The sequence below is a fragment of the Anabrus simplex genome, chromosome 1 (genome assembly GCF_040414725.1).
Source record: "Anabrus simplex isolate iqAnaSimp1 chromosome 1, ASM4041472v1, whole genome shotgun sequence".
NCBI classification, from domain to species: domain Eukaryota; kingdom Metazoa; phylum Arthropoda; class Insecta; order Orthoptera; family Tettigoniidae; genus Anabrus; species Anabrus simplex.
The window spans coordinates 1,083,310,049-1,083,333,706 of NC_090265.1; positions in this window are offsets into that span (position 1 = coordinate 1,083,310,049).

Below are 23,658 nucleotides of genomic sequence, written 5' to 3' on the forward strand. Positions count from 1 at the left end.
TGCCGGGATGCAAGGTCGCATATTGGAGACATTTGTGACATCCGTTTGCTTTTTCCGGAAACATTTCTAATTGAAATCTGTTCTTGGTGTCTCAAAATGTCACCAGAGTGCTCTGGTATGCTTCTTTGGCAAAGAGAATTGATTAAAATATCGATCGGGAAATCTGTATTCTGTTGTTGACAGAAGGCTGAGAAGGAAGTTGCTTGCTCGAGCGAAATGCTCAGTAATAGCAAAATTCAAAGCATATTTGATGTTTTAGGCTCTGATTTCAGCAGTGTTAGTGAGGAAGAAGTTATTAGTGATCCTGTGCCTGAATGAACACGAAATATATCACCAGAGATCTTTCGTGTAGTAATATCGTACGACATGGAATGCCGAATGAACTTTCTCCCGCTCCTCAAGATCCGATTGCGACTGTCGGGTTTGAACCTACGATCCTGGTACCTGTGGCATTGTACGGAAGTGAAACATGGATGATAGCTAGCTCAGGAAGAAAGAGAATAGAAGCTTTTGAAATGTGGTGTTACAGAAGAATGCTGAAGGTGAGATGGATAGATCGAATCACAAATGAAGAGATACTGAATCGAATTGGTGAGAGGAGATCGATTTGGCTAAATTTGACAAGAGGAAGAGATAGAATGATAGGACATATCTTAAGACACCCAGGACTTGTGCAGTTGGTTTTTGAAGGAAGTGAAGGTGGTAAGAACAGTAGGGGTAGACCACTAATCCTCAGACTGAATCTTAATAATAATAATAATAATACATCGAGTGAGTCATACGGCTGGAAGTTCGTATTTGGGAGATAGATTGAATCTCATCATTCGCTTACTCGAGATTTGTTTCCCATTGGTTCCTTATTTCCAAATCAGGCAAATGTTAGGCTCATGTCGTATTGGTTTCCTATTATTTCCTTATTTCAAAATCAGGCAAATGTTAGGCTCGTGTCGTATAATTAAGGCCATAACACACACTAAAGAACTTCCGAGGTGAGGTAAGTTAATGAAAAATTTAGGATTTCAAAGGGATTTTTTATGTGTTATGTTTGTGTATTGTTTTGTTTTTTGTGTCATGAGCAATAGTGTGGAATTTCTCAATAATATAAAACACGTCCCGTGATAATATGCACAGCTGATCACCCACTATACTGTTTTAACCGAAAGCTTGCAATACCCAGGTTGCATACTAAAAAGTTGGCGGATTCCCAGCAATGTCAGAACAAAGGGCGGGTGGGTGCATATGGGTTAAATATCAATGTTTAGTCAATAGAGTTTTTGCACTCATGTTCTTTAATGGGTAAAAACCTATTATATTTTTAGTGTCTGAACGTTTCATTACTAAGGTTACTAATATTGTGTGAAGTGCTGTTATGCCATATGTTAATATTACCAGGGCCGTTCATTGGGTTATCTGTACAGATATTCAAGAAGAGAATAAACAGCAACTGAGAAAATAAATGAAATGTTAGAGGGCATTCGACCAGTGCAGGTTATAGTAAATAAAAAATGTGTGTGAATAAATTAATTCGATCCCCTGGTCTAAGGAGTTTGGACAGCGAAAGTAGGGGACTGCCTGTAGGGGTTAAGTACAGTGGGGACTTCGAGGGCCCTGGAACCGCTACGGTAGCTGTTAAGGCCCTTCAGGAACTCTGAAAAGTGGTGGCAAAAGGGGCTCTGGTTAAGACACCGCAGGTCGTTATGCTGCTTAGGTTCCAAAATGGGTAAAAAATAAATAAATAAGTAAATAAATGCAATATAAATTTTAATCTTATACCAGTTGTATAGTATTATTTGAAGTAATTCCACATATTGTATATGAGTTGACTATATTTGTAAGTACAGGAGATATTATAAGTAGAATTTTGTAAACAATATACATTTATTAAGGATGAGCTGTGTGATTAATAGAAAAAATCGTTCGCGTAAATTGTAAGTTATAATATTGTATTCTAGGAAAGTTTTCTTCTATTGTTAATCTAAAAATTTAGTGCTTGACAATAATGTATTTTAGTGTACCATTTGCCACCGAGGTAGATACCTCATTTGCAAATAAAGAGATTTTTGCGAGGTATCCAGGTAGGTGTACATTCTATATACAGTTATTAACAAATTACATGGGTTATTCAGCTAAGAAGTCCACCTGAAATCGGTCGTGAACAGTTTAAGATACTGACATTCTGTTTTCACTTTCGTTAATGGTATTAAGGAGCTCATAGTTAAACATGCAGTGCTTTCCTAGGCTTTTGACAAGATGTATTGGCATACACGTTTCCATATGCGAACTGGTGATATACTATCAAGCTTACACTCGTAGTTACTGGGACGTCACACGGCTTGCAGCATAGGAGAATCGGTCTCGAGAGCGATGCCCATCACCCCTCTCGAAAGAATTGGAGCATACTCAGGCATTTTAGATTACACGTTCCACTCATGTGTAATGGTGGTTGCATATGTAGCAAAGCACATCTTTCCTCGTCTCCAGTTCGAATTATGCACGCCTTTAGTATCCAAGTAGGTGTACATCCTATCTACAGTTATTCACAAATTATACAGGGTTATTCAGCTAAGATGTCCACCTCAAATAAGTTGTGAATAATTTAAGATACTGACATTCAATTTAAGGCACTCACAGTTAAAAACGCAGTACTCTCGCAGGCTTTTAGTGACATTTATCGGTACACACATTTCCATATGAGAACTGCTGATGATATACTATCAAGCTTACACTCATAGCCACTGCGACGACGCACACCTCGCAATACAGGAGAATCGGTCTCGAGATTCTCGCAAGAGTCTCAAAATCTGTGATGTCAGTCTCGAGAGTCTCGAGCGACAGCGTTGTCCATCACTACCGGAACGTGACCACCGAGATAACAGGGGGCACGACCAGAAAGAGTTGCAAGCTTACAACATCGTGTCAGCTTTTGTACATCACTTTCAGGAAACAACAATGTCCTAGTGATCTTGGAGTTATACCATGGTTGAGAGATGTGCTGTATTTAAGTTGCAGTGTTGGGAAGACTGTAACAGGATTGTGAGCTGCACGTTAGTTCCTCATTTTGTGCCATATAAGTAACTTTCTTTGAAGATGGGCCGTTTTGTCATAAAGAAGCCAAACTATGTACGTCCTCGGTTAGTTATAAAAAAAAGTTTTTTTAAATATTATAACAGTGGCAAGACAGATCGCGGATGCTGCCTAAGTTCTATAAGTAGGCCTATATATTTTGTCAAATGCCCGGGGACTGATTGGAACCTCAAATGACACCATCAAATTCTTACATTTCATAGGATTAAGAAATGTTAACGGCATTGTTAATAAGAATGGCAGAATGTTCGACCTAGTATTGTCAAATATCACTCCCATTATTGTTGGGAAAAGCTTCCATCCTCTCGTACCAGAGGACATTCATCATCCGGCCTTAACCCGGGAGAAGTCACATTAAATTTGCTACGCGAGAAGTCGCACGCGGCCGAAAAGACCACACCTATATAGATTCCAGATAACTCTATACACACCGGTTTTTTTGCATTCCTTAGTATTGTTTATCGCTAATTGTTGTTTATTGTTTACTTTGCTCTTATTATCGAATAAAGTATAAACACAAGTGCAAACGTATACACCATATTTCATGTTAATTCTTTTGAAAAGTCAGCAATTCAGTTAACAATAAACTCACTACATTAACACACACATTATAAACATTAAACCCTAGTTTTAAAACATATACTGTATAAATAATACAGACTGATTATTAAGACATTTTGCAATGTCTGCTTTTGGGTGTGCATTTTTATTCACAGCTATATATTACATGTTCACTTAGTAATGGTATAATAGAATACTTTTAACATTCGAATAACCTCCGTCCGATTATTAAAATAATCCAATAAACTAATCGAATGAGTTACAAATATCATTCAGTTGTACTGATGGTATAATCGAATTATTAAAATATTCGAATAAATAATCGAATGTTTCAAATATCATTCAGTTGTATCGAATAGAATAATCGGATGCATCATGAATAAAGGTTTCAGTTTAATTGTATCGGATGGACAAATAATTTAAACAAACGAATAGATAAACTCTTACGAAAAATAGAAATACGCCTTTTATTTCCAAATGTGGACGCGTGATGCAGTATACTAATCTATGTATTTTAAGTAATGGCATCTGAATGCATGACTCATTCATACGTGTGGAGTATGAGCTCTTATTATTTTAGGAAGGATTACCAGAGACCGTTCGTCCTACTCATACACTTCCTTTAAGGAAATGGAGATAGGTAGTTTAATTTCCTTGTGATAAGATTGAAGAGCTGATTATAACGTTAAGATTACTTTTCATTCGATTATTTCGACAGTATTCACTACTCAATTGTCTCAATCACTGGAATGGAAATTCAAATGAATAATCGAAAAAATAATCGAATGAAAAAGTAATGGAATGAAAAATAATAATCGAATAAAGTTAAATAATCGATAAATAAATCGATAAAATTCGATTATCCCATCACTAGGTTCACTCTACCACTGCACTCTCCACAGGATTGCTTAATTCTGTATCATCTGCACCACTGGAGCTTTCCCTGAGTCCAGCACATGAAACACAGGAACAAACAGCGTGCTCTCGACAGACAAACGTTCCACACTGGGCGCAGGTGGTCTGCGTTTTTCGATATTTCTTTTTCGGTTACAGAAGGTGCACCGGCCTGGAACCTGGGGTTTCTGTCTCTGCGTATTCAAATTTGGTTCTTTCCCAAGGAGTTTCCTGACCCTTACTGGAATATCGCGTCGAATGCTCCTTATCGTCAGGCGGATCTCTAAAAGGTCCTTGCATAGTTCCATGGATATAACTTCTTTTTGGTACCTAGCTCCGTGTTGCTTTTCAAAATGATGTGGGTACTGATGCCGGCAATGTTCGATAGAGTGTAAGATAAAGTGAGACTCCATCGATTGCTCAACTACATTGACACTTCCTTTGGTTAGGTTGTAGAATGTGAGAATTTCAAGTTTGTGAGCATCACCTGAGTCGGCGTCGATTTTGTCTGTTTCGTGCATGATGGATAAAAGAAACAACGTTGTTCTTTGTAGGAACATATGAATGCAGCACTATATCATCTTTGAATCCGAAAATACTGATATTCACAGGCTGCCCTTTCACTTCCTTGAAGAACTGAGGAATTCCTAGCTTGTTTTCTCGAATTATCCCCATTAAAGTTAATCTATAGTCCTCCAAGAGAGTTTCTGGAAGGGGAACGGAAGTGTATCAATTATCGGTATAGCTCATTCCATGTTAAGAAAACATGACAACAGGGTTGCCACATCGAACGGCTTTGCTCAACAGCATCACGGGTAAACCGTGGCATATATATTGGTGAAACTCGGCACTTAAGTTCAAAATAAAAGGAGGAAGAAAGCTGCAATCTTTTGAAATTTAGAGTATAGGGGTTGTAGGGTGGGGGGAGGGCTTATTTAGGTTTTTACAGCAACATGGATAAACTACTGCAATACAGAACCTCAGTCTTGTAGTTCAAGGCAAACTGGAAGAAAATAGGCAACAGATATAATTTACAGGCTTGGGGTGGGGGATGCAGTGAATTGCATTTAATAAAATTGCCCAGGTAGGTACCAACAAAAGAGAACTAAATGTAATAATGCTGGAAAAAACTGTATACAATTACAACAACGCAGATTTTGAATTGTTATCCAGACGACTTTCGTATAAATACATTGAAGCATTCTGAAAATTATACTGACATTAATCAGGCATTAAACATATTTTATTCTAAATATCACTCTGTTATAAATTCCTGTGTTCCGGCAACCGTCTGTAAAAAGGAACTATGCCCCTGATGGTTTACGCAAGAGATAATAAGAAATATTAGGCTGAAAGCATACCATTACAAGAAGACGCTTGAAGGGCATAGAAATCAGGCTTACCCTTTCTTGAGATTTAAAGAATTGAGAAGAAGTATTAAGAAATATATACGGTATGCATCGCGTATAAAGTGTATATCGGGCGGGTAGAGCATGAAATAGGTGTGGATACAAAAACCTTTTGGGCATTCGTTGAAAGTAACAATGGAATCCGTATGTAAGTGTAATGAAATACAGTAAAAAGAACTATTAAGCGAAAAATCTGTTGCTGACAGTTTTGCGGACTATTTATCACCTGTATACTGAGAGAAACGGGCGCAGTATGATTTACTGAAATATTAAAATACGGAAATGGATCAATTGATGAATGTACTAAACGCTAATGAAATTAGTCCAATCGCAACTGAAAAGAAAATATGGAAGATGAAATCTAAAACAGCCGCAGGCCCAGATCTAATCCCTCCGTATATACTTAAAGGCTGCAGAAATAATTAAATCCTCTCTCAATTATTTTTAACATTTCGTTAATAACTGGAATCTTTCCTAATAAGTGGAAGCTAACGCTAGTTAGTCGACTTCACAAATCCGGAGACAGGTCAGTAATTAATAACTACAGACCCGTTGCAATTTATTTCGCGTCAGCAAAAGTTTACGAACAAATCCTCTATCAGCATGTGTTGGAACACGTAGAAATGATCATCAGTGAGTCCCAACATGACTTCAGATCGGAGAAATCAACAACGTCAAATCTATTGGAGTTCGCTCATGAAATATCGGCAACTATAAACGCAGGAGGCCAAGTGGATGTAGTTTTCGCAGATTTTAGAAAAGCATTCAATAAAGTTGATCACGGTGTACTTTTAAATAAATTATCTTATTGTGGACTAAATCATATCTTAATCAAATTATTTGCATCATATCTCTCTGACAGACAAGAATTCGTATGTTATAAAGAATTTGACTCAGTGTGTTACAATAGTCGATCATGTGTCCCACAGGATACAAATCTGTGACCGTTACTTGTTTTACTACTTCTTAATTATCTTCCTAAATGCATACAATATTCGAACATATTGCTATTCGCATACGATGTAAAAATGTTCACAGGAGAACTGTAGATGTCTTCAGAAAGACCTCAATAGCATATCACATCAGAGCATTATTAACAAGTTAGATTTTAACATAAAAAGTGTCATGTAATGGTATTTTTAGGATTAAAATTAAAATTAGTCACTCGTATAATATTTTGAATACTAATTTGTCATTAGTGAACTCTATCAGGGATCTTGGTGTGCATTTTGACGCTAAATAGTTTTTTGAACACATAAACGAAGTAGTTACAGATACTTACGGAGTGTTAGGATTTAGTAAGAGACGCACACGTTACTTCACGAATCCCGAGATAATAAACTTATTATACAACTCCTTTGTAAGAAGTCGGCTAGAATATGCATCGCTCATTGGAATCCCAGCTATAAACAATGTGAAAAGAAAGTTGAAATGTGCAAAACAAATTTCTTTGATACATTAGAACAAAATAACTAATAATTATCCTAAATTTTATTCTTATGATAACTCAATGAAACAGCTTGGCTATAATCCTTAACAAAAAGGCGAGTAATCGCAATTCTTCTATTTATCTATAAATTATTTAACAATCTCATAGCTAGCCCAAACTTGCTCTCTCTGTTCAAGTTGTCTGTCCCCAATCCATCTACACGTCCAAAACATATTACCTTCCACTGCTCAAAATTAAGAACCCAAGAACATAGTAATTTACATGTTATAAAGTTAACTTGTGAAAATTTAGATTTTATAATTCCACCTTTACAATACTGTAATTGTATTTATTACAAAGACTACATTAAGTAAGTGCAATTTTCACAAGTTGTTACTTTGACAATACGGGCTCTAATATGAAATTTATAACGTGCAATTATAAAGTCAATGAAAATATTTAATAAATATGGTAAGAGTGTAGTCTATATATATTTGTAACCACATACTCTTCCGTAATAAAACAAAGTAAACAAATAACTTAATTATTTTCTATTCTAAATTTGAATCCTACTTTGCTGACTCTTACTGTTAAGTTCATAGTTTCTATTAGTACCATCTATCTCATCATCATCATTATCATCTTCGATTACCATCACTACAATCATGTATACTTACAGTACTAAGGCAGTTTTAAAGCCGTTAGTAAATACCTTGTTATATTATGTGCATATATAACTGAATATTTGTAATGATTTTACCTGTATTTAACTGAAGAAAAGTATATTATTATTTCATTTATGCCTTTATTTTACAAGAACTTTCACAGGAGATATCATTTTGTTTTCATTTAATGTAATAGTATGTGTGTTTCACATCATTAGGTTTATATCTGTCTGAAGCACAATAAATAAATAAATAAATAAATAAATAAATAAATAAATAAATAAATAAATAAATAAATAAATAAATAAATAAATAAATAAATAAATAAATAAATAAATAAATAAATAAATAAATAAATAAATAAATAAATAAATAAATAACCCTGTTCTAGGGGTCTGGGTAATCTTTGGTGGCGTTGAACTCAACTTATCCTGATATAAACAGGAAGTGCAGATCGTAGTGTACTTGTTGCGCTAATGGACATGCGTGCCGTGAACGTATCCTCTCTGGTCCGCGCGTGGCTCCGTATTGATTGAGAATCTCGTAGTCTTGTTAGTGTCGTCAGGGAAGGCAGTTGGTCGCTACAGCGTGCTCCAGACTTACCTGAACTCCGGAGTGAACATCTCTATGCATACCTGTTGAGAACCGGCATGTGACATCGAGTAACAGGTACTCCAGCATCCATTTACTGTGTGTAGAAATAGCTACCAATCTGTCAATTCAGAGAAAAATAATTTTCAGGAATTAAATTACTCATAAAATTCGTGAGAATCCTTTATGACCACCTAGTTTACATTTGCAAGTGATTGCCCAAAGAATAGACAACTTCTATAAAATAAAAATGCATTGTTATCTTTTTTCATACTATCCCAGTGGTCTTCGTTCCTACGTATCTAATTATTTCGTGCGTATGATGCGAGAACTATCGAGAACATATACCACTTCTCTGCTCACAAAATAACAGATAATGATAAAAGTATTTTCTTATGCCACTTCTTACGAATAGAATGTGCCCTTTTGTTTTGTCAATCTCCATGAGCAACATATATTTTCGTGTTATCTTTGAAACTGTATAACTTGCAGTTGAGTCACGTACAATTCCTTATATTATTGATATAGAGTGAATAGATGTATTTCATAGGGAATGTAAGAAATACTTCCCATTTATTGTATTTAAGATTTGTTGGAGTAGCCTATAATGATATATTCTAAAATTATACTGTGCTCTCAGAGAGATAATGTTAGAACAGAGAGCCTTACCATTTTCATTGAATGGATTTTATTTCAAAGGTAAAGGCAGGAAAAATCTCTCGGTGTTTTATGTTTAAGGTATGATTTGTTATTAGAAACCTATGGTGATTTAAATTTGACACTGAGATTTGATTGTAACATTACTAGCAATGCACGAAGTTTTTAAAATCATGATGAAATTTACAATGAGTTGCATTAATAATATCAATCTAATATTATGAATAACGTATAATAATATAATTAAATTATTATTAAAACATGTTAAGACATTTAATTTTGCACTCGTTTAGTCAGTCCTTGCCTAGCCGAGTTATTTGAAATACCTCCTTCATGCCTATTTGAAGGATTATATTGCGTCCACATCTCCTGTCCTCAGGCATTATCAATCCAGACCGAGCATCCATTTATTAATAAGAGTAATTTTTCTAATCTCTCAAGATAAATGTCAGTATGATGTAGATTTAAGTTGAATTTAGAGATCTTTGCAGCAGCCGGGAAGGAGTACGATCCGCCATGCGTCGAGCGTTGGCGAAGGGTGATAGGCTCGTAGCATCCTGTGCGTACTATTTCTGGTTGTTCAGCACGAGCTCCTCCCCATTCATTGTAGCCTATGTTCTTTACCGCGCTGGGGGATCATATTTTATCATACCTTAGGTACAGAAATCTCAACTTCGGGACAGCAGAAAATAACTTAACAACGGAGTTCAACACATAACACTTATTCTGTTTATAGGGTCTTCTATATGAAGGTTTGATTGATTGAATGACTTCTAATTTCTATCACCATGGTTCGAGTCTAACGTGTTAACTAGGGAGCGAGGTGCAATATACTAACATAATTATATGTAACCACATATAAAATAAATGTAGTAATACCAATGACCCTACTGAATTTTTGAAAAGAAAACTTTTGAAATCGATGTAAATATTCTAAATAATAAGAATACACTAATCGAATTTAGAAGAACAATTTGTTTTGCTGTGACGAAATTTTAGAAGACTCTTTCTTATGTGGGGTGTGTGATGTAGAATGATGTGCGGCCCCTATCCACCCTGCTGCAAACTAGGATTTTTTTAAAACCAAGAACATCACGTCACAGATGTTGGTGTTTTAGTTTGTATTCGATTCCGGATTTGAGAGTATTATTTATTGCACTAAACCCCCTTTCACAATCTTCGGAAGACACTAGTGTTATTTGTATCCTTTGCATCAGTTCCCTTAATGTTTCGCCAATACATTCGTTTTTCTTCACTTAATTGAACTGGCGAAATTCGTTAATTTACAACAATGGAAGTGTCAGTAATTGAGGGAACTAATTTCAAGGTGTTACATAGCGACCCGAGATTTTTTCTTTCCACAGTTTGATTTACATCGCACCGGCATAGGTTCTATGGCGACGATGTCATATGAAAGAGCTAGGAGTGGGAAGGAATGGCCATGGGCTTAATTAAGGCACAGCCCCCAGCATTTTCCTGGCGTGAAAATGGGACACCACGGGAAACCATCTTCAGAGCTGCCGATAATGGGGTTTGAACCCACTATCTCCCGAATGCAAGCTGATAGCTACGTGACCCAAACCACGCAGTCACTTGCTCGGTAATCGAGTTTCTCATCGCCATATAACACCAATACGTTTTCTTCCTTTGCTCACAACATTGTGTTTAAAACTTCACTCTCTTAAGAAAATAAACTAGCACTGGAAAATCTTGCGGTCATGTTGTCCACCAATCCTCGAAGAAGTTGTTGCTTGAAATAGGTGAATGATTCCTTAGTTCTGTAGAGAGGCTCGGAGATAGGGCGAACTTTGAATAATAATGTACCATTTTAACCACATACTAGCCCTCCTGTCATTCTTAAATCTCTGACTACCGGTAATGGAACCCGGGCTACCGAGGACGGAAGGTATTCGTGCTGACCGTTAAGCTTTGGAGGTGGGCTGAAGAAGCAGTGATAGCGTCCGATTGTTTACACTGCAGATATAGGGAATGTGGCTTTATTGTTTCCAGAATATTTCTAAATCGAACCAGTTCCATGATGAAATGCCATGAAGTTATTTTGTGGAGGAATCTTCGAAGTATTGCTCTGCTTCGCGAGGGCAATAAATGATCATAATCTCGGTTGGTGAAGTACTGGATAAGTGACTTATAACTTGACATCGCAGTTGTCGGAAATCACTCAGAACAAATCGAGCTGCTTTTATTTGGATTTGTTCCAGTTCTTGAATCAAGTAATCCTGACCAGGGTCCCATAAACGGGAACCATACTCTAGTTAGTGTCTTACCAGAGAATGATATACCCTCTACTTTACCTCCTTATTACAACCCCTAAATACCCTTAAACCACGTGCAGAAATATGTACTCTTTATTTACAATCCCATTTATGTTATCGCCCCGATTAAGATCTTCCTTATATTAACACCTAGGTACTTACAATTATTTCCATACGTAAATTTCACCCCATTAATGCAGTAATTAAAACTGAGAGGACTTTTACTATTTGTGAAACTCACAACCTGACTTTTAACCCCGTATATCAACATATCATTGCCTACTGTCCATCTCACAACCTTATCGAGGTCATTTTGCAGTTGCTCACAATCTTGTAACTTATTTATTACTCTGTACAGAATAACATCATATGCAAAAATCCTTATCTCTTATTCCACTTCTTCACACATATCATTGATATACTGTATATATAAGAAAACATAAAGGTCCAATAATACTGCCTTGAGGAATTCCCCTCTTAATTATTACAGGGTCAGATAAAGCTTCGCCTACTCTAATTCTCTGAGTTCTATGTTCTGACAGTCCTACGAATATCTGCACATCAACCTTACTGTTGTGACTGTTTCCAAGCCTAAAAAGTAAACTGTACTCGGCTGCAGAATAAACAAGAACAGGTTTGATTCACGAAACAGCGGTGTGTCTGCTACCCAAGTTGTGCCTCAGAGTTTCCCGACAAGGTTTCCTTGAGACTATACTTCCTATGAAGGGTAAGGTGGCTTTGGAATGTTAGGGTTCTGTCCAGGGGAACACCAAGATATTTCGGTGTGTTATCAAACTCCACGGTGCCGAGAGGTCCACATCATGGTGCAGTCTGTGGCGACGTCAAGAGACTGAATAGATGGAAACAGCACGTTTTTGTTTTGTTGATGTCTGGTTTAAGTCACCATTTCATGAAGTACCCCTAAAGCTTGGTAAGGCTATCTGTTAGATTCTCTTCTTCTTTGTTCAAAGCTCTGCTCTGATAGGAGATTGTTTTATCATCAGCACACTGGAATATTCAGTAGGGTATACCAGGAAGGTGTGTAACATAGAAATTGAGGAGGATTGTGCCAAGAATGGATCCGTGCGGTAGGTCATTGTTGAAGGTACGCCATCTTTTCTTCTTCTCTACTTGTTGTACCTCAAAACGACGATAACTGAGCATATTGCCGAGAGAATTACCCAAAGTCTTGTACGGCACACTTTATAAGAAATTTTAACAGAAGCCCTTGACGACATAAACATGTTTTCATTTTCTTCTGGAAAACTGGTTCGGTGTGTGTTACCTGTTTTCAGCAGCTCCTATGAGATCTAAATCCGACCTGTTCAGGAGCAGTAAGGCGATTATTCTAATCCTGGATCCGAGCTAGATTCATTCCCTGCAGAAGTGTGTACGCAGTGATAAGTAAGGATATTGGACGAATATGCTCCGCAGCAGTTCCAGTTCCATCTTTCCTGGTTTCTTGATTGGAAGTAATTTTGAATTTTGAAGGTAGCTTTCCTGAGCAAAGATTTCTATTAGTCTCACTAGCCATCTTCGTGCGACAGGTCCAGAGTGCACCAGGAATTCAGGGCAAATTTCATTATCACCAGAAGCTTTCCTGCATTTTGTGTATGACAACGCAGTGTCCAGTTATTCAATAGTGAAAGGCGCAAAGAATTCAGGATTGGATTAATTTCGGTCTGTCCAGGCATTTCTGTTAGACTGCATGGAGTTTCCTTATGCCACTTTTATATCCTACTTTCGTTGAGGTAGTCAGAAAGGCTTGTGGCGACGTTATGATCTCCTGTCTTCTTGAAATTCTCAACTAGATGGCTGCTTTTCTGATCCCAGCCTGGAATATATTCTTTACGAAACCCTGTGAGTATGTCTGTTTTAGCTGTTTTTACTGCTCTCAGGGACTTTGAGTACGATTTAAGCGGTGCAGATTTTCTTTACTCTTAGTTTTTCTAAGGTGTCAGAGAATTGGCTCCAGTCAGCTTTCTGAAACGTTCCAGCGGCATACGGGTGCAGATCCCACCAGCGATATGTGAAGGCATACGAGATGAGTACAGGATGGTGTTGACAGCATGGGAGTCAGTATTACTCCCAGAGCAGTTAGTAATTGTTAGGCAAAGATTAGATGTGCTCTCAGAATCCCATCTGGCAGCTTTCAATATGTCGTTTTCTTTTGCGTTATAGTGATTCTTGATGTTATTCAGTTCCAACCATTCTGTCAGTCTCTCTCCATTATAATTTTCTTCGGTATAACCTCATTCACGGTTGTGGCTACTGAAGTCTAACATACATTGAGGACGAATATAAATACTAATAGTGTGACGATTAGAGCTGGTTCATATGTTTCTTCAATACGCAGTGCTAGTGTAGCTACTTAGGAAACAGCTGATCATAAACATTTGTTTTAAAATGGGATGTGACGCGATTCCATTCGGAGTTTCACTTTAAAGTATCCACACAGACGCACACGAGATGCTGTCAGTTGGTACAATTAATTTTATTTCACATATTTACCTATTATACACAACGTGATCGTATCGTAATAACACAAATAGGCTACTAACATAATGTAACACTTCACAGCCGTACATAATAATAATAATACCGGGCGAGTTGGCCGTGCGCGTAGAGGCGCGCGGCTGTGAGCTTGCATCCGGGAGATAGTAGGTTCGAATCCCACTATCGGCAGCCCTGAAGATGGTTTTCCGTGGTTTCCCATTTTCACACCAGGCAAATGCTGGGGCTGTACCTTAATTAAGGCCACGGCCGCTTCCTTCCAACTCCTAGGCCTTTCCTATCCCATCGTCGCCATAAGACCTATCTGTGTCGGTGCGACGTAAAGCCGCTAGCAAAAAATAATAATAACAATAATAATAATTCGATTTCGATATTTGTGTTAGTTACCCATGGGTGAGAGAAAATTGTTTTCAAGTTATACCTGTTACCGCACTTGCAACAACTTTTAAATCAATTATTCATTACTGTGGTGCTTCAGGATTGTGAATTCTACTTACTGAGCCTGGACTGTCAATGTTACTATTTTAGAAAGGAATCGGTGAAAAATCCGTTGGCAATATTGTTCACGACTTAATGACATTGCTTCAGAAATTGGTTCGTCAGTAACTGTATCTCAAATGTTTAAGTGTCTAATTGAATTAAGTGATTTTTCAATAATTCAACACGAAACTGACTGCTTAACAAACTCATTATAACTAATTATAACCTGAAAAGGAAGAAGTTAGCTGCTATAATGCACATGCTACACAATATTTTGTATTAAACGTATTAAGACTACACGACTGCCACATAATTCAACAAATACGCCATACACATGCAATTCCTTCATAACTACTTCATGCATGTGTTAACATGCCCAACTTAATTATGAATCTTACCGGCACTTCTCCCCAGGATTCAGTTAACTGGACACATTTGACATTTTCTGGGTATGCAATTTGCTTTACATCGCACCTACACAAATAGTGCTAACAGCAACGATGGGATAGGAAAGGGCTAGGAGCGGGAAGGAAATGGCCGTGGTAAGTTTTGCGGTCGATTATGTTCGCTACTTAAAGGTAGATCTTCGATCACTTGGAGAACAGGGTTGGATCTTTCAACGAGACAAATAAATGTCGTGTTTTATTGGCCTCTTTATCGTAACCCGACTTGCAACCGGGGACGTAGCAAGTTGTGGACATATTCACGCGCGGTAGTTATTTGAAATGTATGCCGAAGTATACGTCCTGCGTGTCGTATAAGATAATATCTCATACTTAATCATTTCCACTTTTCAGTTCATAAAAAATAACACCAGCTATTTCGCGCATTTACCATTACCGAAAAAGGCCGGAGAATGTTCATAAAGTCACTGCCGCATTAACCATCGATAACTATCTTTAACCCATCAAAACCCGCGGGAAGTGGGAAGGAAGCGGCTGTAGCCTTAAATAAGATACAGCCCCAGGTGTAAAAATGGGAAACCACGGAAAACCATCTTCAGGGCTGCCAACAGTTGGGTCCAAACCCACTATCACCGAAATGCAAGTTCACAGCTGCGCGACCCTAACCGCAAGGCCACTTGCTCGGTCCCTGTCTGCACGTGATACAGCGAGAGTCGCCACACTAGTCATTTCTGTTTATCTTGATATATTGCAGAATGCTGTAGACTGGGGAGTGGTTGATTAGACCATTGAATCTGGAGTCATGTAAATGTTGTCAACTCTTACGTTTCTTACCTGGATCACCGCAGCCATTACACGGTCCTTATCATCTTACTCTTTAAGTGGAACCAAAACATCTAGTAAGCTGTTTTATGCATACTTTGCAATGCCATACTGAGAGTGATATATAATAGCCTCAAGGGTATATTCAGGAATTTGCCGACTTCTAACCTGCTCATAATCATTACTGGTGCGAGTTTACTGGCGAGCCATTATATCCAGTTTGTGATGGAGTAAGATATTTGAGAACCCTTCACACGTCCTTCAGCATTCAATTGGGGGATTTGGAGAAAGTTTTCTGCGTAGCACTGAAAAGAGTCGTTGGACTGAGTCATATTGGTGATTAGTTTTTGTTGTTAAAGCTTCTTCTGTGAGAGGTAGCCTAGTTGGAGATCTTGCAATTAGTTGCCCAGGGAGCACCGGCAGTTTCTGTTTCAGATTAAGATATATTCGAAGCAATACTATGAGCCTTATAATAGAAAACAAAAGTTATTCCCATTTTTGCTTTTCGCTCGCACGTCTAACACAGAAACGCTTGTATCTACAGGATGTCCCAATAAAATGTATACACTCTTTAAATGACTGTAACATTAACAATTATCATAATACAAAAAAGTTTCAAAAACAAAATAATGTGAACAAATGTAGAAACCAGCCAATTATCGAAAGTGTTCAAATTGTTGGCCATTGTGATCCAAGCACACCTAATAACGCTAAGTGATTGACTCCAAAACGTTCCTAATTATTTCAATTGGCATTTCGGCACATTCTCCTTCAATGGGTGCTCTCAACTCATTGATTGTAGCTGGTTTTGTGGTGTAAACATTGTGTATTATATAGCCCACAGAAAAAACCCATGGGGTCAGTTCCGGTGAGCGTGGAGGGTATTCGATACTTCCTCTTCGTCCAACCAATCTGTTTGGCAGGTGGCCGTCAAGATAGGCTCTTACATCCGAATGGTAGTGGGGAGGTTCCCGATCCTACTCGAAGTACCATTCTTCATTCCTAAACATCTCTTGGGTGCGTGTCATACCGTATTCTTGTAGGAAGTTGAGGTAGTTTGCACCATTGACGGTGTCATCAAAAAAGAAAGGTCCAATTAAACCAAATGCTGACAAACCACACCACACTGTAACTCCAGGTAATTTCACATGGTGTTCCACTGTCACACGAGGGTTTTAGCTGCCCAGTAGGTGCAATTGTGACGATTAATGGAACCATTTAACTTGAACGTAGCCTCATCACTCTAAACAATCTTGTATGGGAATTGATTGCCCGCTGCAGATTCAATTTTCCTGCCATAATCATCTTCATTACGAGCGTGGACTAATGTAGGAATAAAACTCCTCCATTGGACACGCTTCAAAATGCGACGGACGCTCGATTTTGGAACTCCTGTCTCACGAGCCGCTTGCCGAACAGATTTTCTAGGCGATTGCGCCAAGACTTCTCTTTCTCTTGTGGGGCTAGTGGATGATCGTGGTCTTCCGGAATGGCTTTTATGGACATCCTTAACAGTTCCTTCTTCCTCAAACTTATCTCGCAAACGAGCAATTGCGAGTCTCGTTGGTGCATCGCGTTGAACTCCATTCTAAACCGTCTTTGCACTTCTCTTATTTTCTCAGTCTTCCAGTATCACTTTATAATGAATTTTCTTCCCTCTAAGTTCAGTCTGACTACAGCCATTATTTCAAGCAGCCACAACTGAATAAAAAAAGACAAAAAGCATGGTCGTTATGAACTGTCAAAGAATGTAGCCTATACATCTTATTGGGACACCCTGTATGATTCTGCAATGCACTGTGCAGATGATTGATTCGAATAACACAGTAGTAAATGCGTATTCCAGCAATTGCACTGGAATTGTAAAACTTGCTTTTAAACATTGATGTTTAGGAAAATGAAAATGTCACGTTTTCATACCTCCACGATATGCATACAAATCGAAATTAAAACGGACACCCAATGAAAACAAACCTTCTTTTTTGGAACAGTTAAGAATCGAAAAGAAAAACGTTCGTTGGACACTCAATACACGACGCCATTGCACAAAGTGTCAGAAACAAAGTGATGCCTAAAATGGCTTCGTGGTAATTAAGTGTCTTAATAAGATGTACTGCCACCCCTCGCATGGATAACAGCTCCACAACGCCTACCCCTGCTTCTAACAAGGAGCCGCATGTTCAGTTGAGGCAGAGTTCCCACTCTACCAAAAGGGCGTCTTCAAGGATTGCAGTGTTAGGAGTGATGGATTTCTTACTTGTATGCGTTTATACGTTGTTTCAGTTGATCTCAACACTGAGCAAGAGTCAGAACTCTCGTGCCATATTAGGAACAAAGCGTTATAATACAATCAGCAGTACCCGCGGCTCCACCCGTGTTGTCAGATATCATGAGAAGTTTGAGCACTCTTAGTAAAAATAGCCAGCAGTCCAGTGATAATTTGTTCATGATAGCACGTCTCCTCTCCCTCCTCAGCCTATAAACTAACATATCCAAGGAACATTCACTTGTTCCAGTACCTGTAACTTTAACAAGTCGCAGATGTACATTTCCTTCGGCCTGCTCCTCATTTTCATTGTTTGCCCCACCCTTTCCGTCTTTACAAATTTATCTCAAGGAGTCCGGCTCCATGGCTAAATGGTTAGCGTGCTGACCTTTGGTCACATGGGTCCCGGGTTCGATTCCCGGTAACGTCGGGAATTTTAACCTTAATTGGTTAATTTCGCTGGCACTAGGGCTGGGTGTATGTGTCGTCTTCATCATCATTTCATCCTCATCACGACGCGCAGGTCGCCTATGTGCGTCAAATCGAAAGACCTGCACCTGGCGAGCCGAACTTGTCCTCGGACACTCCAGGCTCTAAAAGCCATACGCCATTTCATTTCATTTCTCTCAAGGAGTGAAACAATGCAGCAATGGTTGAATTTACATCACTAATGGATGAACTGGCCAATTTTGGCCCTAAACCACCCAGTTGTACCGTGCTCGGCCTGCAAGTGCCCCGGGCTACATATTTGAAATACGTCTTTAACACATAAATGTGCAATTTTCTGGCAAACTGTTAGGCTGGTTTCACACCAAACACGTCCAGTCACGTCTAGACCGTCAACAGGAAAATCCAACACTGAAATCTCCCTTTCTTTTAGGCTACCACAGCCATATTTCATTCACACAGACCAAGTCTCAGTCAAGTCAAGGTTAAACCAGTCCCGTCAAGTGGAAAGGCAACCAAACCGGGCTTGATTTTGATGCGTCAGTCCAGTCCAGTCTCATTGTTTTAACAACACGAGTCACATTCTGAGCAATGTAGTTATTTAGCGTTTTTTTCCTTTCTTTCGTTTCGTGCATGAATCTGGAAAAGTGGATGTTCTTTTATACAATTTTCTTAAATGTCTGTCTTTGTAATTATGTTAACATCACTGTAATTATAATACTATGTTAAAATAAAATCATTTGTATTGAAATTATTTTGTGTGGTGTAATAAATACTAATTTGCATTAAAAGTAGTATTTGTGTTAACTTACCTTAAAAATATTGCTAGCGAAGCTCTGGTTGTATGGTCTTGCGGTAATCAGTGTTTTGCTTTTTCAACTTCCTTTCGAACTAGGTCATTAAGCTTTACAAAATTTTTATATTTCATTCGGAAAAAAATTATAAAATTTGAACGGATCGTTCACCACGTCGGGAAACAAGGGAGAGAAAGCACCATAGACATCCCTTCTGAAACTAATCGGATGAACCAGTGGCGTATCATGGAATCTCCACTGAGGCATGCAACTAGTAACCATGCAGTTAACACAATGTATTAAGTAAATTTCAATTCTACTCACCCTAATTACATGTAGGTGAACTCGAGCCAAACAGTTTTACTGTAAGTTTCTGGATTGTACATGCGTACACAATTCTTGTTTTCAGTTTTTAAATTTACGAGGGTCCGCCTCTGTGGTGTAGTGGTTAGTGTGATTAGCTGCCACCCCCAGAGGCCCGGGTTCGATTCCCACCTCAGCCATCCTCGAAGTGGTTTTCCGTGGTTTCCCACTTCTCCTCCAGGCAAATGCCGGGATGGTACCTAACTTCAGGCCACGGCCGCTTCCTTCCCTCTTCCTTGTCTATCCCTTCCAATCTTCCCATCCCCCGCAAGGCCCCTGTTCAGCATAGCAGGTGAGGCAGCCTGGGCGTGGTACTGGTCATCCTCCCCAGTTGTATCCCCCAACCCAGAGTCTGAAGCTCCAGTACACTGCCCTTGAGGCGGTAGAGGAGGGATCCCTCGCTGAGTCCGAGGGAAAAGCCAACCCTGGAGGGTAAGCAGATTAAGAAGAAGAAGAAGAAGAAATTTACGAGGGAAGGTGGAGGTCTCCCGGCTTTAACTATTTGAATCTTTTCATCAAATGAACGGGCCAGTAAATGGCTTTTCAAACTGATTTACAATTATATCCGTTTTAGACTCGTCCATCGTTAATACCACATGTGCGCAAAATATAATAAAACACCGAAAACACAATGAATTAACTCACTAGTTAGCCGCAACTCAAGCACTGGAGGTAAGTCACCCCAGTGGCATTGGTCAGTTTCGTCACGTTGGGTTCTCGCTGGGGGGTAATCTGTGGGTCCCGTTCGCTGTAAAGATGCCGACTTTCTCCAAGTTGCTAACAGATGGCAGAGGGTAGCACGGGTATGGGGTGACAAATTCTGACCAATTTTCAATTGCAGCGACATCGTTCGGAGGGTTTCAGAACTACGTCTGCCACCGAATGCAATTTTAAGATTGAATGCCTTACATCCTTAACTCCTCCATTCGCTGTCTCTTTCTTCCTAGAGTGGAGTAGACGGCGAGACTACACCAGCACCACACGTAGTCAAGCAACGGAACCAGTACAGTTGCGCGGACCTTTTGAACTTCTGAGAGATGAAATCGTTAATATTTGACTTGAAACAACCTAAAATCGTACATCAGACAGTTCTTTGTGTTATCATAACGCATGCAATGAATGCCTTGCATTCAAGGAGAATACGCCCCTGGGATGAACCCACAATCGCAATTTTGCTTTTTATTTTTTTTTTGGCGAACTATCCGGCGCAAAACTATAAATTTAACTAGCTCACCTTCTATTTCCAAGGCAGAAGAAAAACTTAATTCTATCCACACTTTGCCCTTTCTTCTGGGAATGTGACTGGACTGGACGTCCTTGGTTTGAAATCTTAGGACTTAACTAGACGGGCTTGGCCTTGACGGACCTAGACGTACCTAGACGTGATTGGATTGACTTCTAAAGACTTCCTTGGTGTGAAGCCAGCCTTAGGGTTACGAACTAGATGCATGTGAATTCCCTTCTATAGGAAAATGAATCCTTAATTCTGTACGCAAGCTCTTTTTAATAAGACCAACAATGTACCCATCATTTCCGTTATCAGATAAAATACGTGTAAACGCACATAAGAGCATTTTTCCTGGAAACCTGTTAGAGTTAGGCAGAGAAAAATCATATGGACTGTTTTTCCGGTCACTGAATTCTTGCCCATACTAGACTCTACTTTGCATTAATATGAACCGTTTAGGCAGCGCATTTACATTTGAAAGCCCCAGAGTACATTTCCCCCCAACTTGCTCCGCATTTTATGTCACTGCATACATCGTGATAATAAAAACTATATAGTCAATGGGCAGAAAAAAAAAAGAAAATAAGAGAGATTTAATTTTCTCTTAATAGTATTCGAGGTATTTTCACTATTGCTTCCTTAACATGAAATACCAGGCTGTATCACAACAAATTTCTCTGGAATCAGGAGAAGTCGGCTGAGATAGGGAGTAAAACCGATGTGGAAGTTGGCAGAGATTCGTGAATTTCATCGTTTCTCCCCTTCTTTTGGCTAGGTAGCGACGTTGTAGATTCATTATTCAGTGGAGCTTAACTTTTATGACCCTCGTCTCTGCGTGGGGACAGAGCTTGAGCCTTTGCTCACTTCCCCTCCTTTTCATTACGTGTTATTTATGAGTAGGCCTACCGTGCTTTTCAAAATCTCCTGTATAGAGCTGTTAGATCTATTGGCATCGTTTTGCGTTAGAGATGCTCTATGAAAGCTAAAATTTATAATGTTATGTCTGTCTGTTAGGTCATCAGCCCAGAGGCTGGTTGGATCCTCAAATAGCACCACCAAAGGTTATGCGGTTATAAGGAAACCTCTAAAAACCAATGGCAGCACCAAAATGAGGCGTACTAGGCAAGATGAGGAGTGAGGTAGTTTGCCATTGCTTTCCTCATACTGAGATGGAAAATGGAATCGGATTAAAAAAACGAAAATAATGGTTACAAGGAAAAATACTAGATAAATAAAAACAATATACAATATTATTTGACCTTAGTCAGGCCCCGCGGTGTAGGGGGCAACGCGTCCTCCTGTCACCCGGCGGCCCCGGGTTCGATTCCCGGCCGGGTCAGGGGTTTTTAGTTGTAAATGATTAATATCCCTGGCCTGGAGTATGGATGTTTGTGTCGTCCTTAACGTTCCTTTCCTCACATTCAACACTTTACACTTCCGCCATTTACATAATACACGCAGGTTCCTCACATATGGTGCAAGTAGGGGCAAAAGACGCCCCAAACAAATAGCATTAAAAAATGGAACTTTATGTTTTCTTATTTATGTTGTACGAGGGGAATCACAGATAAGCTTTTTGATGATGATGTTATACTGTATACAGCATAAATAAGCTACAGGATTGTGAGCGACTGCAAAAAGACCTAGAAAACTTTGTGAGATGGAGATCAGAAAACAGTATGATGGTAAACGAGGTGAAAAGTCAGGTTGTAAGTCTCACCAAGAGTAAAATTCCCCTGAATGATAATTACTGTGTTATTTGGGTAAAAGTACCTCACTGAGATCACTGTAAGTACCTTGGTGTTAACGGAAAGGAGGATCTTCACAGGGGTTAATCACATTAACTAGGTTGTAAATAAGGGTTATAAGTCTCTTCATAATGGTTGTGAGGGTATTTAGAGACTGTAGTAAAGGAGAGGGCGTATAAGTTGCTGGTAGGCCCCCAGTTCCAGTGTATGGGATCCACATCAGGATTACTTGATTCGAGGACTGGAAAAGATCCAAAGGAAAGCACGGTGATTTGTTCAGGGCGATATCCGACAAAAGAGTAGTATTAAGAAAATGTTGCAATTGTTGGGTTGGGAAGAACTGGGAGTAAGGAGACGAGCTGCTTGACTAAGCGGTATATTTCGAACTGTCACTGGAGAGGTGGCATGGAATAACATTAGTAGGTGAGTAAGCTTCAATTGAGTTTTTAAAAGTAGGAAAGATCATAATATGAGGATTGAGTTGGAATTTAAGAGGACAAATTGGCACAAATATCCGTTTATAGGAAGAGGAATTGGAGACTGGAATAAATAGTGGCAAGGGAAATGTTCGATCAATTTATAAGTTCTTTGTTCTTTGAAAACGTTTAAGAAAAAGCTACGTAACACTTTTTTTTTTGCTTTACGTCGCACTGACACAGATAGGTCTTATGGCGACGATGGGATAGGACAGGCCTAGGAAGTGGAAGGAAGCGGCCGTGGCCTTAATTAAGGTACAGCCCCAGCATTTGCCTGGTGTGAAAATGGGAAACCACGGAAAACCATCTTCAGGGCTGCCGACAGTGGGACTTGAACCCACTATCTCCCGATTACTACGTAACACTTCATAGGGAATCTGCTACCTGGGCGACAGCCCTAAGTGCAGAACAGTGGTGATGGATAGATAGATATACGAGTATATAGATAAACATATTGATTGATTGATTGATTGATTGATTGATTGATTGATTGATTGATTGATTGATTGATTTACAGAATTTAAAGTACTGTAGCTCATTGTATGACGATAAT